Source organism: Emydura macquarii, unplaced genomic scaffold, assembly GCF_026122565.2.
Source record: "Emydura macquarii macquarii isolate MOO-44397 ecotype Brisbane River unplaced genomic scaffold, CSIRO-AGI_Emac_v2 contig_1119, whole genome shotgun sequence".
Taxonomy (NCBI): Eukaryota; Metazoa; Chordata; order Testudines; family Chelidae; genus Emydura; species Emydura macquarii.
In genome coordinates this window covers 6,151,819-6,169,959 of record NW_027131256.1, presented here as the reverse complement: position 1 = coordinate 6,169,959, position 18,141 = coordinate 6,151,819, and the positions used below count along the sequence as shown (strand labels likewise).

The following is an 18,141-nucleotide window of genomic DNA, read 5'->3' as shown; positions in this document are numbered from 1 at the left end:
TCTTTGAGACCCTTTTCTCACAGGGCTTGTCCACAATAAGGGACACTATCCACTGGCGAGAGTTAACATCCTAGTGCAGACAGGGCAAGTTGCAGTTTTACACGTTAGCTGGCCGTGACTTAGCTCTCACAAGCAGCAAATGTGTTAAAATATATCTTGCCTTGTATACACTTGGATTTGAAAACACATTTGCTATCACGTTTAAAAAACACCTCTTTAGCTAGCGTAGATGAGCCCTGAGAAGAGATTTTTTCCAGCTATACTCATTAAGCACATTCTTACCAGGCTTGAAATAACTGCTAGTTCATTTCCCATCCATTTTAGATCCCATCTGCACCACGATCAGCACAGCAACCCCAAAAGTGGTCCTCCTAGGGTTTTGGTTCAATTCTGACTCAAAGGAAAGGGCAGCCGCACCGTCTCTTCTTGCAACCACTCGGCTGTTGCTTGCATGTCTCCTCTGCAACTATTGGCCTAGCACGAGCTTGTGAGACTCTGACAGAATCACAGCCTGAAGTGGTGTGGTGTTATCACCTGCTGTGTCCTGCAGATCACTGGTAGCATGGAATTAATACATTGCGATACAGTGTTACTAAAAAAACCAGCAGCAGCCTTAATCAGAGCCAGCCTCAGTGTATTTCAATGGCCATACAAAACTATTTTTGCCTCCCCTCCCCACATGTGACAAACTCCTTCCTGCCGTGATCATACTAGCATGCACAGGACCTGCCTGAGAGCTTGAGGGTGGCTAGTGAGTAGTACTCCAAGAAGTAGTTACACACTTTGCCCAGCTGCTTGTGCTGCAGCCCGTGCATATTTGCCAACACTGAAAACCCCAGCCACAGGAAGGATTTGTGTGTGCTACATGCTGATGAATTTTAGCCCAGCTGTAGCAAAACATGATCTAACTGATCCTCACAGCCCCTTTTGTGAGACAGGCCATAATTTCCATCTCCAGTCTACAGACAGGGACACTCAGACACAAAGGTTAAGTAACTTGACTGAGACCACAAAGAGAAAGGTAGCATCAGAGCCTGGATTAAAATGCAGGAGTCCCTTGCTTCTTGCTCCCATTAGATCATGCTGTCTCTCAGGTCAGTGAGTCCCTCCTTGTGGCCAGAGGTCACAGTGCTGCTCAGAAGAAGAGTTGGAACAACTGTAGGCAGTAGACTTAGTTGAAAACTTTTAGATCAGTTTTTTGGTCAGAAAAGAGCACTTTTGTCTACATTGTGATGCTCGTGGGAATGGATTGATTTCAATGACCTTTTCAATTGGAAAAAGTCTAAATATTTCGTTTTGATGATTTTGAAATGTTTTGTTTCAATTAATTTTTAATATTAAAACATTGTGGATATTATAGGTAGACATATCTATAATAGCTATGTACAATATTCTATTTAATGTTTAAATATAATGCAAAAGTTTAAACAAAATTAATCAAAACAAGAGTCAAAACAAAACATTTCAATTCTATTGAAACAAAACATTTCAATAATCCTGAATCCATTTTTTTTTTTTTTTTTTTTTTTGCAATTTTCATTTTATGGGAAATTTCCAAATTTGGAGGGTTTGTTATAATCCAGAATGATTTGGGTTTTTTTGAAATGTTGGAATAGTCCCTGGAACAGACATTCCGGTTCTTGAGAGTCACATGATCAGTGAGCACACAACAATGCAAGAGAGGGAATAATGCATCTTTGGAAAAGCAGGGAATATGGGGGAAGGGCCGGTAGGGAAGGTAAAGCCACAAGCAAGGTTTGGTAATAGTGTTAAAAGGTGAGTTTCAGTGAAGAAACACAGGATGCTGTGTTGGTCTTGATTGCTCAGAATATGCCTGTGATCTATCTTAGTTATTTGAAGTGCCAGTCACTGTCATTTCTAATATAGCCTTCTACTTAATAGTTCTCAGACCTGGTCATGTAGATATAGGCCTACACTGACTAAGCCAGTGGAGTTGTTTTATAGCCTGTGTATTTGGAGACAAAGTTTGGTGTGACTGATGACCATGGTGTCTGCTAGAGAAAAGCCTGAGCCAAAACCTCAGATCCAAACACCTCCCCACTTTGAGAAAATTCTGTTTTAAACTCTGCTGTTTAAGATAGGCTCTAGCACTTACCATATGTCTGCCCCTGCAGGCACAGCCTTATAAATTCTTCTAGTCTTTATTGATCCTATGCCATATGAACTTAGTTTGGGAATTGTTTTAAAAAGCTCAGGAAGTCTAGGGAAGATGTTTCTCAGTCACACCTCCTTAGAAGGAAAACCTGTAAAAGATTTACCGCTAGTGCCTCTGGCATTTCAGGGTATCACAGGCATCTTGCCTATTGTATCTTGATTCCCTGAAATCTGAGACAGGACCATACATCACACATCGAGCAGGCTTTCTGAAACTAGGAGGGAGAATAAACACTCATCCAAGGCTCAGTAATTCACACAGTCATTCCAGTGTCTGTAAATGCTTAGACCACACTCATCACTGCAGGATCTGAGCAGCCAGTTGTGTTCATTAAACATGGCCCAGAAAGACACATGGCCAAGATTTAAAAAAAAGGGGGGCCTAAATTAGGCTTCTAAATCCACCTTTAGGTATTGAAACAAATAGCCTAATTTTCAAACATGTCCAGCACCCCAGCAGCTCCCATTGCTGCACAAAAGCTCACCAGCACACACACTCCATCACAAACATGCACCAAAATTGCATGAGCAAATGTAGTCAGCACCGTGAACACCACATCCTCCCCCAGCCACTCATGCATGCACACACCCATACCTGCAAACATTCACCATCTAGAGGCTTCTGCCAAACACAAGTTACTGGGCTGGGTACAGGGCTAACTATGTGGAATTCTACAGCCTGCACTATGCAGGAGGTCAGACTAGATGGTCTAATGATCCATTCTGGCCTTCAAACCTGAATCTGTGAATCTATGAAATAGTGCCTGCAAAACCCCTCCCAACTTCTGACACTCAGAATCATAGTGACCTACAAACACACGTTCACACACAACCCCACAAATATACACCAGCATGTACCTGCACGTGCCTGTTCCCATGCACAAATGAAAACGCACCAAACACACAAGCTAATACACATGTTATCTGTAAATTTCATGCACGCACACGCGCGCGGACACATGCACTCATGCAAGCAGCACATGGTCTTTCAAACACCCACAGAAGTCCAGCCATAAACCCACAAAGAGGGTTCAGTCCTCACCAAGCTGCTGAAAAGTACTACCATTAACAGCACCATCCTAGATAATAAATAAAAGCCGGTGAAAGTGAAAAAGGTCCCCCCCCTTTCCCAGCCTTGCTGATAAGGAGCTCTGGGGTTATTACTGGCTCATCAAATATTCCATTAAGACTGACAGCCCTAAAAGAGAAGTGTCATTTGCACAAGCTCCCTCCAAGCTCCAGCAACCTTTTCTGTCAGTGTCATGGCTGCGCTAGGATTCTGGAGTGAGCAGAAATGAAGTCAGAGCCTGTTTAATATATAATTAGCAATATGAGGAGTTTGGGGGCATTTGAATAATACATCCCATGATCAGACAAAGTGCTGGAAGCTGAGAGAGAGACAGCATGAGAGAGCTAAAGGCATGGGTTGGAGCAAGATGAGACTTGTATACAGATGTGGATGGCCAGAGGTATAGGATGATAAATAATAATAATGCTTTGCATTTATATACAACCTTTCAAAGATCTCTACACCCTTCATAAAGATTGCTAAGAATGATTATCCCTATAGTACACATGGGGAAATGGAGAAAAAGAGAAAGGAAGAAACTTGACCAAGGTCACACACAGCACATCAGTGCCAAAGCTGGGAATATAGCCCAGGTCTGTTTCGACTCTCTGACCCACTCTCTAACTACCAAAACACCCTGCTTCCCACATCTTCTCGCAGCCAGGTTTTACCTGCCCTGTGGATAGATAACGCACAATACTTTTGAGAATCTCCATGAACGGAAGAGAAGGTAGATGCTTGTGTATCTGTTTATGTCACCACTTAGCCCAATCCAAGACTGACACATGTGAGCATCACAACGCCTAGACAAAAAGTGATAACTTATCAATCACAGTTCTGGTGTTTAATAAATAAACATCGTGAAATAGGTTCAAGCCCCAAAATTTGGCTCTGGATCCAGACTTCCAACACCACAAATTGGAGATGTGTCCCAGCTCTGGTGTTTTGGGTTCATGTCCATCACTATGATATATAATTTGTTCTCTTTTAAATGCAAAGAATTAGCTGGGTGCTGATTGTATTTCGGTGGCCCTTTTAAAGAAGCTAGATGAACAGCCACAACACCTACAAAGACATAAACATCACATCACATTTCTCAACAGAACTGCTCTTCTGTCCTTGACACATTTACCGTCAATTTTCATTTGGAAGTAAAGTGACTATCAGCCAGTGCGTTGGCGACATCTGCCTTCCTAAGCGTTGCCAGTCACTCTGCAGTCACCCTTTCTGGCTGCTTCAGTGGCAGGCTGGAGGAAGAATCAAGGACCATTGTTTGTATTTAATTTCCAGCTGAGAAACACCCACAAGAGAGGAAAAAAAAGGAAACTTATTCTGAGAAGTTGGGCAGGAAGGGAAGCAGGTTGCTCTGGTAGTCCACCAAAGCAAAAATTCAAATCTGCCCAATACATCAAACAAACAGACAGACAAATAAAACCCCTTCATCTTTTAACTTAAAGACAAAAGCAGCCCCAGTTGAAAGGCATTGTGGTCTACTAAATAGGGTGCCAGACTGAGAATCAGGAGATGCAAGTTCTATTCTTGAATCTGCTGCTGACTTACTAGGCGACCTTGGACAAGGCACTTCAGTGTTCTCTGCCTCTCTTTACTCTTACACGCTGTGTATTGTCCAGTTAGATTGTAAGCTCTTGGAGGCAGGAACGCTCTCTCACTATACCATGGTAGAGGGTGATCAGAGAGCAAGTGTGAAAAATCGGGTCATTTTTTTTTCCAGAGGGAGGAAAGGGGTGCAAGCTGCATATATAAGACAAATATTGGGATGTCTGGTTAACCTACCGTGGTATGGTGCCCCATATAATGAGGTTACAATCTAGGTACTCCTGCGGTACAAATCAGAAATAATAATCATAAAACCACGAGCCATATACAGAAGAAAAATGCCAGTATGATTAATAAAAGTAATAGGTTAGTCCGGGTTGGGGCTGTCCAACTTACTACACAGAGCACAGAACGTATGAATAGCCGTACGACTGGTTGGCATATATATGTAAGTGATGCAAGCAGCTCATGGCCCTTAAAGCCAGAGCATAGCATCTCCAAGCCAGAGCAGCTGAAATGCAGGAGCTGAAAGAGAAGATTATTCAGCATAGCAGGCCCATCTCAGAACAAGCTGCCCCCGCTCCTCCTTTTGAGGAAGGTAGTTTCAGGATAGGATGGAACCAGGGTGAACAGAGGGACAAACTCCCTGAACTGGGACCCACCTTGTCACAGAGGTAGAGGTGGGCTGCTCATTCCTCATCTAATCCATCAGCTGGCTTTACAGCTGAAAGACGTAGACAGGTTATGATGACAGGGGAGCCAATCATTAGGAACATTGAGAGCTGGGCATGCAGTGACCAAGAGAACCATTTGGTGAGTTGCCTACAGAGTGCAAAACTAGAGGACCTCATGAGACATCTAGGCAAACGCCTGTCTTGTTTACAATGGTGGCGGCACATATAGATACATGCCAAAGGGAAAATTTTGTTGCATCCACACTGCAGTATGTAGGTATATGGGGCCGTGAAAGGCTCTGGCATGGGGGAAGCAGAGGGGAAAAGCTCCAGGAGCAGTCAGCCTTTCCCGACTGCTGGAGAATTTCACTGTTGTGGGTGATAGCTCTGGCAGCAGGGAGGCAATTGGACACTACATTGCTAAAAAAAAAAAGCAGTGTAGACAGGGGAAACCCTGCTTGGGTGAGCAGAGTGCCATGTAGTTACAGAACCTAAGGTTCTGACATGGCTTTACTTGCCTAAGCAGTGCCTCGCTGTCTTCACTGCTATTAATATCTGTGCTAGACAGCGAGAGCTATGCAAGGAGGAGATGATAAAAAGTACGGGTATATATTTATCAAACACTAGGGAATTTGCAGAGAAGACTGAGTCGCTACAGAAGGGATGGGATCCACCTTAATTACAGTGGAACCCAGTTGCTGACATGGAAAATTAATAAATTAGGAACTGGGGAAAGCTGAGAGTTGCTGAGGAGCACTCAAGTCAGACAAAGACATCTGCTAGGGGATGCCAGCAATATTGAGGTAATTGCATCTAGTACTACAGAACAGGACAGAAACTTCAGCTACATTGGACTGGGGGCAAGTTGAGATCACAGAGCTAAATTCTGGAAAAATAACTTGGAGTTAGACAAAGAATCTCAATAAAATTAGGCAGTTGGCCAAAAAAGAAAAAAAACAAAACAAATGTCTATATACCAATTCAGGAAGCTTAAAAGCAATAATGGGTGAGTTACAATGCAAGGTAATGGAAGAGGACCTTGGTATATAAAGCAACATGGCGGAATGACAAAGATCAATGGGATAATATAATTCCTGGCTATAAACTATACAGGAAGGACATATTAGGCTATAAAGGTGAGCAATATTAGCACTATAACTGACTCATTCTACAGAATCTAATGAGATAGCATTTCTGAGAGGAAAAGGATCAAAGAACAGACTATATACAGGGACAAATCCCAAGCCATAAGAATTTAAGTATAGTGGTAGGGTTACAGTGTTATATATTGCCGGCCTCCAGATGTGGGAAAAGATATTGAGTGCATAATGCTGAGGGAGAGCAAAGAGGCAACAACGTCTATTAAAACAGTAATAATGGGTGACTTTGGCTACCTGCATAGAAATTAGTCAAATGTTTTGTTGCAAAACAGTTTTGGAAAGCAATTTCTTGACTCTGTAAACGATTGCTTCTTGGAACACATGGTTCTAGAGCTCAGAAGACGAGGTGCTACTTTCAACTTAGTCCAACATAACACGCATGCGCTGATTGAAGAAATAACTGTTGAGCCACTAAGTGATAGTGACCACCATATAATTAGGGTCAACATTCTCATGGGAGGAAACATAACAACAATAATCAGTAAACTTTAGCAAGTAGGATTGTAAAAAGCAGATAAAAAGCACCATAATGTCAAAAGTGAGAAAATTAAATGTTTAGACTAATATATGGAGACTACGAAAGCAGCCAAAAGAGAGTTATGAAAGGCATGTATATACTTAAAGAAAAATGAAGCAGGAAGGCAAGAGGAAAACTTGGCAGTATGTTTAAATGGCAAGACTGAAAAGATTATTTAATCCAAACAGGTATCCATTGAAAAATGGAAATCCAACCCTAATGAAGTCAATAGAATAAATCATAAGAACGTAAGAATAGTCATACTGAGTCAGACCAATGGCCCATTTAGCCCGGTATCCTGTCTTCCAACAGTGGATTCTGCAAGATGCTTCAGAGGGAATGAACAAAACTGGGCAATTATCAAGTGATCCATCTGCTGTCATCCAGTCTCAGCTTCTTGCAGTCAGAGGTTTAGGAACACCCAAATAACGTGACTGTGTCCCTGACCGTTTTGAGTAATAGTCATTGACGAACTATCCTCTCTGAACTTATCTAGTTCTTTTTTTAACCCAGTTATACTTTTGGCCTTCACAATATCCCCTGGCAACAAATTTCATAGGGTGATTGTTTATTGTGAAGAAGTACTTCCTTATTAGTACTTCCATATATTAGTATTTGTTTTAAACCTGCTGCCTATTAATTTCATTGGGTGACTCTTCATTCTTGTGCTATTCACTTTCTCCATACCATTCATGATTTCATAGACCTTTACCATATCCCCCCTTCATTGTCTCATTTCTAAGGTGAACAGTCCCAGTCTTTTTAATCTCTCCTTATATGGAAGCAGTTCCATACCCCTAATCCTTTTTGTTGCCCTTCTTTATAATTTTTCCAATCCTAAAATAGCTGTTTTGAGATGGGGTGACCAGAAACTGCACAAAGTATTCAAGCTGTGGGCCTTTCATGGATTTTTTATAGTGGCATTATATCTTTTGTCTTATTATCTATCCCTTTCCTAATATTTCCTAACATTGTTAGCTTTGTTGACTATCACTGGACATTAAGCAGATGTTTTCAGAGAACTATCCACAATGACTCCAAGATCTTTTTGTTTAGTGGTAACAGCTCATTTAGACCCCACCATTTTGTATATATATTTGGGATTATGTTTTCCAATGTGCATTACTTTGCACTTACCAACACTGAATTTCATCTGCCATTTTGTTCTCCAGTCACCCAATTTAATGAGATCCCTTTTAAACTCTTTTCAGTCAGCTTTGGACTTTATCATCTTCAGTAATTTTTGTATCATCCGCAAATTTTGCCATCTCACTGTTCCCCCCCCAATCCATATCATTTATGAATATGTTGAACAGAATTGGTCCCATTACACATTCTTGGGGGACCCTGCTATTTACCTCTCTCTATTCTGAAAATTGACCATTTATTCCTACCCAATGTTTCTTATCTTTTAACCATTTACTGATCCATGAGAGAACATTCCCTCTTATTCCATGACTGTTCACTCTACTTAAGAGCCTTTGGTGTGGGACTTTGTCAAAGGCTTTCTGAAAGTTCAAGTACACTTTATCAACTGAGTCACCCTTGTCCACATGCTTGTTGATGTCCTCCAAGAATTCTAATAGAATTAGAAATAGACTGATTTCTCCTTAAAAAAGCCATGTTGACCCTTTCCCAACATATTATGTTCCTCTATACGTCTCATAATTCTGTTTTTACTGTACTTTCAACCAATTTGCCTGGTACTGAAATTAGACTTACTGGCCTGTAATTGCCAGGATTGCCTCTGAAGCCTTTTTTAAAAATTGGCATTACATTAACTATGCTCTAGACAAGGGGTGGGCAAAATATGGCCCACGGGTCGGATCTGGCCCATTTAATTTTTCTGTCCTGCCTGCCAGCCCTCCGGGCTACCATGCAGGAGTGCTATGCTGGAGCATCAGGCAGCTTTCAGCTGGTCACTACCCGAACTTCTGGCTTCCAGTCACATGACCGGAAGCAGGAAGTTTGGGAAGCAACCGGCCGAGAATCACTAAGCTGCCCAACGCTCCAGTTGCCAAGGTAACTGGAACGTCAGGCAGCTTAGTTTCTTGGACGGTCTCTTCCTGAACTTCCTGCTACTGGTCACGTGACCAGGAGCTGGAGGTGGCCCAGGCCCGTGATGACTTACCAGAATTCATGGAGTGGCTTCTATGCAAAAATTATTGCCCACTCCTGCTCTAGACATCTGGTACTGAAGCTGATTTAAATGATAGGTTACATCCTACAGTTAGTAGTTCTGCAATTTCATATTTGATTTCCTTCAGAACTCTTGGTGAATATCAACTGGTCTTGGTGTTATTACTTATATTATATTATTATATATATTATATTACTTATGGTCTTATTACTTTTAATTTGTCATAAACTATGGAAGGTAAAATGTAACAGGTTCCCAATTCCATCCTGAAATAGCTTCTACAGCACATGGCCAAAGGCGGTGACACCCTGTTAATATGATGGGTTTGCTACCGGCAGATATTTGGAGCAATGGTAGGATCATAGTTATATAGTGTTAGATAGGGATAGTTCCCTAAATAATCTTGGAAGTAATTTAAATATCATGCTACTGCTATGGTAAAATGTACATTGTCACTTTCCCCAACTGAACACATTGGTAATATGTGGGGAAGATATGTTGTAATGTTGGAACCAGAACAAATTCATTGTGCTAACAGAGATGAGCTCATGGCAATCATTAACTGTTAATGTATGAGTTGTGACAACTTCAGGACTCTGGGAATGCAATGAGATATTTGGAAAATGTTGTTATTGGACACAAAAGGCTGGAAGACAAAAACAGAGAGGTGTGTCTTGGGGAGTGGGGAATAAGATGGAGACACAGGGAATGAGAAAGAGAGATCTCTGAGAAGTCCAGGACTGGCATAACTGTGATTATTTAAGAACAGCATTAAGGGGCATTGGCAGAGCTGAGTGTGGATGCCAGGACTGCAACAGAAAGGTGTGCTATTGGTCAGGGTTGAGGTGAAATTTCAGAAAGCATGACATTACCTCAGACTCGAAAAGGAAATGCAAATACCTGATGGAAAAGGCAGAGGATTTTCAAACTACAAAGGGAGGATGAAAAGTTGCTGCCTGTGAAGGGTGCAGAAGAATCAGGAGTCCGTGCAATGCAAAAAAAAAGAGTGTCTCCACACATCAGCATCAAATCCTGCTGGCCTTTATAAAGAAGCATCTCAACAGAAAGCGCCTTGGAAGCAACATGGCGAAGGCAACACCCAGAGTCCAATTCATTTGGAGAGCCCAACGAACTCCGCATGCAAAGCCAAGATGATCCGGATGGTTGGGGGAGGATGCCTTGGGGGTGAGGAGGGGGGTAGGGCGGGACGACAGCTCATTTTCCAAGTACAGGCAGAGCCAATAAATCACAGCAAGGCTAGTTTGGTGACCATCAGTCCTTCTGGCAGTTTTGTAATTATTCCCTACTCATGGTCACAACCCTCCTGATACAGAGACAAATACTTCATAGGCAAGGCAATTACAGCCCCAGGCAACATCGCTGGCAAAGCTTGGTCACTGTGTGTCACTGTCCATTGCCAGAGATACCTAGGAGTGGTGCTGAGTTTATAAAACCAGAGCAGTGGCTTCCATAAATCAACCTGCCACAGGCCTTCTATGGAGAGTGCCAGATGGATCATTCTGTGGTAGCCACACATGCCACTTCCAAAAGGATGGTTCCCACTCTCCATGGCACAGAAATATCCAGATTCAAGGACTTCCTTGAAATGAGTTTGGGGGCCTCTGCACAGCTCCCTACAAGATTTCCTAACCTGGTGCCATTGTTCTTACTAAGATCCTAAATAAATAGGGGGCAGTTGTTCCCGCTGATCTTCAGACGAGGTCTGTATGAGGCAAGGTAACAACCCTTTGGTGGATTTGTGTAGATGGAGTAGGGTGACCAGATGTTCTGATTTTATAAGGACAGTCCTGATATTCAGGGCTTTTTCTTATATGGGCGCCTATTACCCTCCACCCCCATCCTGATTTTTCACACTTGCTATCGGGTCACCCTAAGAGGGAGCCTATAAATGAATGAACGTCGTGATTAGAGGTCCTCCTCCTCCCAGAAGATACTGCTCTTTTGAAGTCAGATCAAGAGGAGTTGGAACTGGAACAGATCACTGGGCACAGTGATTTTGTCCCTTCTTAGGTGGATTTTGCTGCTGCCATCTCCTTGCATCTTCACATTTGCTATCAAATCCTCTCTGTCCAAAGCAATGTATATCTCCAGTTTTTGCCTCATGCTCATTTATGTTATTTTTACTGATGTCTCTGCAGATCAGACTTAAGAGATCTCTTTTTGGAACAGTGTTTGGCAGGGGACTAAACTCCATGTTGTCTCAAGGAGAAGGTGGACTATCCAGGTCAAGACTGCTCTCTGCTGAAATGGAAAGATGTTCAAGAGTGAAGGAGTATTGAGAATGAGGGCCAGCTCCTTGGGCTTTGGTGGTTTGGCACAACTTCAAAAGCAGCCATAATGTTCACTGAACCAGCTACCTGGGAATTCCACTAGCATGCAGGCAATCTGCAGATGGCACAAAGATGCTGTAGCAACAATATGCTTCCTACCTTTCCTGTCTCCCATTATTGGGAGCATAGCTAGTAGGAAAGGGGCATGGCTAGACCCTTCCAGTGATCTCCAGCTGTTGGAACAATCCCTATGGTGCTCTAAGGTATGCCAAAGACTGGAGCTGTCCCCAGCCAGATCCAGTATCAGGGAAGTGTAAAGTTTATTCAAAACTTTTTTTCCTATGAAAAATGAGTTTTTTTCCAAGATGAGATTTTTGCCAATATTTTTTCAGGCTTTTGTTGAAAAATGAAAATCTTTTTGGTTTTTGAAAACTGAAAATGTTCTAGTTTTGCAACCAAAAAAATCAGCAAAAACAAAATCCAAAACTGTTCATTTTGTTCAAAATTTTTCATGGAAAATAACTTACGTTTTTGCTTCATTCTGCTCAGAAAGCAGCAGGAAGAGAGAGGTGTTAGAGTTTTGATAGATAGCGCTTTTCCTTCAAAGCCAATACTCAACCAATTCCTTAGCCTGGTGTCAAAGGGGCACTTTGCTTCTGGAGGGTGCTGCCTTTTGGATGAGAAGTAAAACTCTGCTCCTGATTACTTGTTATTGTTACAGCTACTCTGGCATTTTCACAAGACTTGGGTTTTAGACGCGGCTTGGATAATTTCATACTACCTCATTAAATGCCCTCTGCAGTTTCAATTGAATACAGTGGGATTCCACACTTCTTAGCCCAAAGCATTGCTGTGGACTATTCAACAACTGTTGTGTTCCTGCCCTGAGGTGACTGCATTTCAGTGGTGGGTGGAAATAAATCTTGTTTGTAAATCAGTTTGAGATCCTTCAGGATAAATGGTGCTATATAAATGTGAGATTTAAGAATAATAATAGTAATAATAAAGATGATGAATATTTCTCTTCCCTCAGCATTGAACCCCTCTGGAAAGCCTCAGTGTGAGGTTTCAGAACTAACCAAGACTGTGATTAGAGAGAAATTCAGTTCGGCAGGAAGGTGGAGGCTCAGAATACCAAAGAAAGAAAAAAGAGAGAGAAAAATCCTTTCTAGTTTTGACCAACAGATCTAATCAGAAATTCTTTTGAAATGTTGTTCTCTGGAAGAGAGCTCAGTTAGCAATATTCTGCAAATGCTCAGCCCACTTCATCCATCTGCCAAGCTGAGAATGAATATTCAGTACAAGTTATTTTAATCATTGTGTTTTTCTCGATGTGACATAATTCTATGTAATTTTTCCCCAGAAAGAAAGTCTCTCTTTTTTATGCTGTCAAGTCAGAAAGTTCTTTTTCCATCTGTGAGAAGAGAGAGGACCCTGGGTGACGCTGGGATTATGGCAGCAGCCGTGTTACCACCTCCTAATTCCTGCATTAAAATCTGGGCTAAGGTCAGAAACTCATAAACAACATTTGGTGGCCTCCATCTATTCTTTAGAAGGGGACGGTCGACCACACAAAACTGCCACACTGCTTGGTCAAAGGGACGCTTAAGAAATCTCAGGAGATGTCCAGTGTAAGCAAGGTCTGAGTGGCACCCCCCGGCTCAGCATCTGAAAGGGGGAGCACTTTATTTACATGGGCTTTGTATTTGCATGGGTACAATTAAGTACTCAGCACATTGCACAAGCACACTAGGTGCTGAGCATGATAGGAAATGATCAATATGTCTGGTATTGTGTTACAAATCACTTTTGGGTTAACAGCAGGGGTAACGAAATGTTGTCCTTCGATTGTATGAACAAATGGCAGCAGAACCGTGTTTAGCCTGTTCTGATAAAAAATTCACTCTCATCTAAATTAAGCCCAACAAGTGTGGTGGACGGATGTTTCAGCATTGTAAAGGCAGCAGGGAGGGGGTGAGAAGTCTCCTGTGGAAAGTGCACTAGCACTGGCAAAGGGTTACCCCCAGGCAGGGATTAACTATCTCCTCCCACTGTTAAAAGGTAAAATTAATTATTCCTCTTGGAGTCTTTTGTTTTGTTACATTGCTCCTGTGTCAGCAGAAGGTTCTCCCATGAGATGAAAGCTGAAATTCACTACGCGGGACACTGCAACTACGATGGTCAGTACAGGGGAAAGCAAGAAGGGAGAGGCGAAGGACACGTCCCCATCCTCTCGGGTGGGTTTGGCTCATTGAGCTCATGAATTCTGTTTGCACTGGTTCCAAAACCAGTGCTATGTTGCTTCCTTCCTTTTATTAAAAGGTTTACCTTGTACACTCAAACTCTGTGCTTGCAAGAGGGGAAATATTGCCTTTTGAGGGGCCCAGGGGATAGCGTGTGATTTCCCAGGTGACTGGGTGAGGGCTCGAGCTGGTTTGGTGTTGTATTATTGACAGGAACCCCTAGATATAGAACCTGGCCCTTTGCTGCTGCTGGCTCTGCCTGGCATAAGGGTACCACCAACATTGGAATGGCAGGGGTGCTACAGGTCAGGAGTGAGGTGCGTGGGGAGCCCAGTACTGAAATAGCATGGGGTGCTGCAATCCGAAGTGAGGGGTGGTGACAGAGCGGTGTGGGGACCCCAGGACTGGAAGTGCTGCAGGTAGGCAGTGAGGGGCATTGGCAGAGCTGAAGACTGGAATAGCAAGATGTGCTGCAGGGCAAGACAGAGGAGGACTGGCAGAGCTGTGTGCAGGAGAGTCCAGTTCTGGACAAACAGGGAGTGCTGTTAGTCAAGATGGACATGCATTGGAAGAACCTTGTGCGTGTCTTTATGGGGTGAGGAAATTGCACAATATATGCCCATAAGGGGTGAATTCACACCAGTGTAACTTTTTTGAAGCCAGTAGAGCAACATCAGTATGAACTGTCCCCCATGCCTGGCCATAATGGGTCAGCTGCTCTCGGGACACTGTGTCCAATGGGCCTCTGGGCTGCTCTCTGTGTCCAATGCATACACATGAAGTTTTTCCTGTTCTCCAAATTCATCTGCAAACCCTCAGCTTTCATGGGACGGGGCAAGGTTTTGACTCCCTGCACTTCAGCGGAATGTGTTTGGGGAGCGGTTAATCCATTGCTGGTTCCCAGTCACAATCTGGAGTCCAATATATCCATTTTGGTATTATCCTTCTAGGGGCAGGCAAGGAAAGAGTGAGTTCCAGGTGCTGATGAACTGGGGTAAATTAAATGAGTTGAGACTTTCCCTTCCCTGTGGCATCTGCTCCTGTTTCCTTGTCCCTTGACGGGTCTGCATCCAGCTATGAACACTGAATTCAGTTCAAATCACTTCCCTTCCATTAAGAGCAGCGATTTAAGACCTTTAGGTCATAAGAGAGAGAGAAGGCGATCTGTGTTTAGCTTTAATTAAGAAGTGGATGTGTTCTGAAAGATGGTAATATACCCTGGTGACAGGCCCCGCGCAGACACCCAGGAATCCCTAATTACATCCCGGTGTCTGAGTGCTACTTCTCTTCCTTCCCTGACATCCTGGCTCCTTGCCTCAGACGTGCTCTGCTAAGCACTTTGCAAAGACCAAAGTGCTAACCTGAGCCAAACACCGCAGCACAACGTGTGTACTTGCTCTACCTTCGCCAGTGCTCGGGCAAGAGCAAGAGGGCGAGGTTGAGTGATTACACATCTCACTGTAGAAATGACAAACAAGAGATGTCTATAAGCAAGAGGCCTTGGAGAGATTTCACTAAAGCTATGTCTACACTGACGGCAGCAAAGTCGCGGCCGTCAGATCAACCTATCTGGATCGACTGAGCGATCAGTGAAGACCTGCTCAGTCGATCCAGAAGTTGACGTACTAAGACCACCTTCTCAAGTGACGTAGCACTACATCGATGGGATCGCGGTTCCCGTCAGCGCAGTGCAGTGAAGACGGCGTGCAGAAGAGAAGCACAGAAGTCGATGGGAGTTACGCAAGTTTTTTGCGTACTTTACGTAACTCCGGTCGACTGCCACCGAATCGCCAAGGTAAGCGTAGACATAGCCTGAGAAAGAGACACACAAGACCAGATCTTTGGTGGTATAGAGTGATGTAGCTAAATTAACATCAGCTGAAGTCAGTGGACCTATGCTGATTTACACCTGCTGAGGGTCTGGCAGTCTGCAGAGTACAGCGATACACGTAATCTACATTTGAAACAGGACTGGTTTTGGAGGCAACGAGGAGGAACTATTCAATAGGTCACCAGGCCTTACGTAAAGGTCTTATAGAATGTAATAGGGATGAAACCAAAAGGGTTCTATAAAATGACTCAAAATGTTTTTGAAAGGAAGGAGAATCTTTCTAGGGGTTTTTTGAGCCATCTTATAGCAGGGATCTAATTGTCTATTAAAGTCTATGAAAGGTTCAATAGAATCCATATAAATGTTAGCATTTTCCATATGGGAAGCCATTAGAGACTGCAGGTTGTTACAATCTAAAGGCTTTTCAGTGGCCTGTGCAAAATGAATTGGAGGATCTCAGCCCTGGTAAACAAGTGTCTACGTCTAAACCTGAGCAAATAACTCACATCAGGTAATACAGCCAACAAATTTAGCTTCTCTCCAGGAGTATAGCATTGTTTCCTTGAGTTTATTTGATAATTTTTCCCTCAAATATTTTTGGTTAAACTCTATGGATTTCATCACAACCAGTTTGTGGTACATACTCAATATTCAAAATTCAAGCTGTGTTTCTTCATAGTGATTGGTTAGTTAAGTCAAATGGCATTGTTTCTTACCACGTGACCGCTAAAGCACTTCCAACGTGAATTGGCTTATCCTTGTGTGCGTGGATGTGCTAGGATGAGTATGTGAATTCATGTGTCAGTAGCTGTACCTGTGTGTGTGTGTGTGTGTGTGTGTGTGTGTGTGTGTGTGTGTGCATGCTCACACGTATGTGTGTGTTCTAGCACAGATATGTATCATGGCTAGCTAGCTGGATCTCATTGACATGTAAGGACAGGTGAACACTTTCTTCCCTTTACACCAGTTTCCAGGTGTGCCTCTCCATCACTGTGACACTATGTTCCTAGTAAATGAGCAGCTCAAATGCTAAACAACACACCACCTATCTGAGAATCATACCATAGCTAAGTCAATTCCCCACTCAAGTTGCAATGACCATAGCTGGTCCAGTCTGACATTCTCAGCACCATCCTGTTATGGCAACAGTAATGGGCATGGAACAACTTCAGTTTTGAAAGGGGGAGATGTGTGGGGGGAGTGAATATTTTTTAAACTTTGAATAGAGAGATGGTTGTATGTACAGCTAGTCAAAAAATTTCCAACAGAGGATTTTTCCATCAGAAATGCTGATTTGACCAAACTGAAGCATTCTGCGGGAATGCCTAGTTTGTCAACATTTTTGACAGAAAAATATCGAAAGATTTAGTTGTGACAATTATGCAGACATAAAGGTTGAAATAAAACACGTCACATTTTTTGTTTCATGAAAAATCTGGTATTTAGAATTTTCAGCCTGATTCAGGCCAAAACCAAACATAAAAAATCTTGGAATTTCCTAGGGGATGGTGTGATGGGGTTTACAAACCCATTACTAAGGCCAAGGCACGGGAAAGGCTGGAGCAGTATTGGGCCAGGAAAGTTCTGCCCGTCAGCTACTGCCAAGCATGCTGTTGGGGAAAGAAGCAGTATAAAGAGAGCTCCATCAGCACAGGAGAGGAGGGAAGAGAGAAGGCATTTCCAGGAGGAGCATTGCCCTGAGACAGGAGGAGAAGGAACTCTTACTGAGGAGGTTTGGCTGTGAGTCTTTCCTCACCACCACCTTTGAGATATCACCCCAGTAGCAGGGAGAACCATGTGTGGGGCCACCAGAGGGTTGCCTGGATCAGCCTTGAGACTCTGAGGGTTTGGAGAAAAGGACTATAATCAAACACCAGCCGTGCCCCAAACTGAGACATTGGGTGGGGTAGGAAGTGGTCGAGAGGAAGGTGAACAGGAGGTGGGCCAAATGTAGGCCAGACGGTGCTGTCACATTTTCAGGACCTTGGGAAGGGATCCGGTGGAGAGGGAGGGCCCAGGTCCCGCTACCCACCCCAGCTCTCCCAACACCTAGCCCTGATGGACAGGACCAGGGATTTACCAGAAAGGAAGCTAATCCAACTGAACTCCACTCAGGGGTCCCAGACACCTAGGACAAAAAGAGAGACTAGAGCAGCAGGCCCTGAACGCTAGGCTTGCTGACTGAACTGGCAACCTGCCACAGATGTACATTCCATTTTCTGGCCAACTCTAGTGGTCTGTGCATGTCCAGCAAACGGGCCTAATGATGTGGGTTCCACACACCCTCTCCTAATGCAAATTATTGACAAGATCTGACCACTTCAGGGGATCTGTCCAAGAAGAAGAGCTATGTTTGACCGAGCAGGATATGCATTTTACTTACAAGCATTCTAGGTTTGACCGAGCAGGATATGCATTTTACTTACAAGCATTCTAGATCACTTTACACCCAGTATCTGAGCATCCAGAGAAGCCAGGGGACAG

The 18,141-nt window shown here is 43.3% G+C and overlaps 1 protein-coding gene across 1 annotated transcript in view; it reads right to left on the bottom strand.

The window, feature by feature from the left end:
• Positions 1 to 18,141, bottom strand: part of LSAMP (limbic system associated membrane protein) — a 1,203,385-nt gene that overhangs the window by 723,072 nt on the left and 462,172 nt on the right. The window lies entirely within an intron of this gene.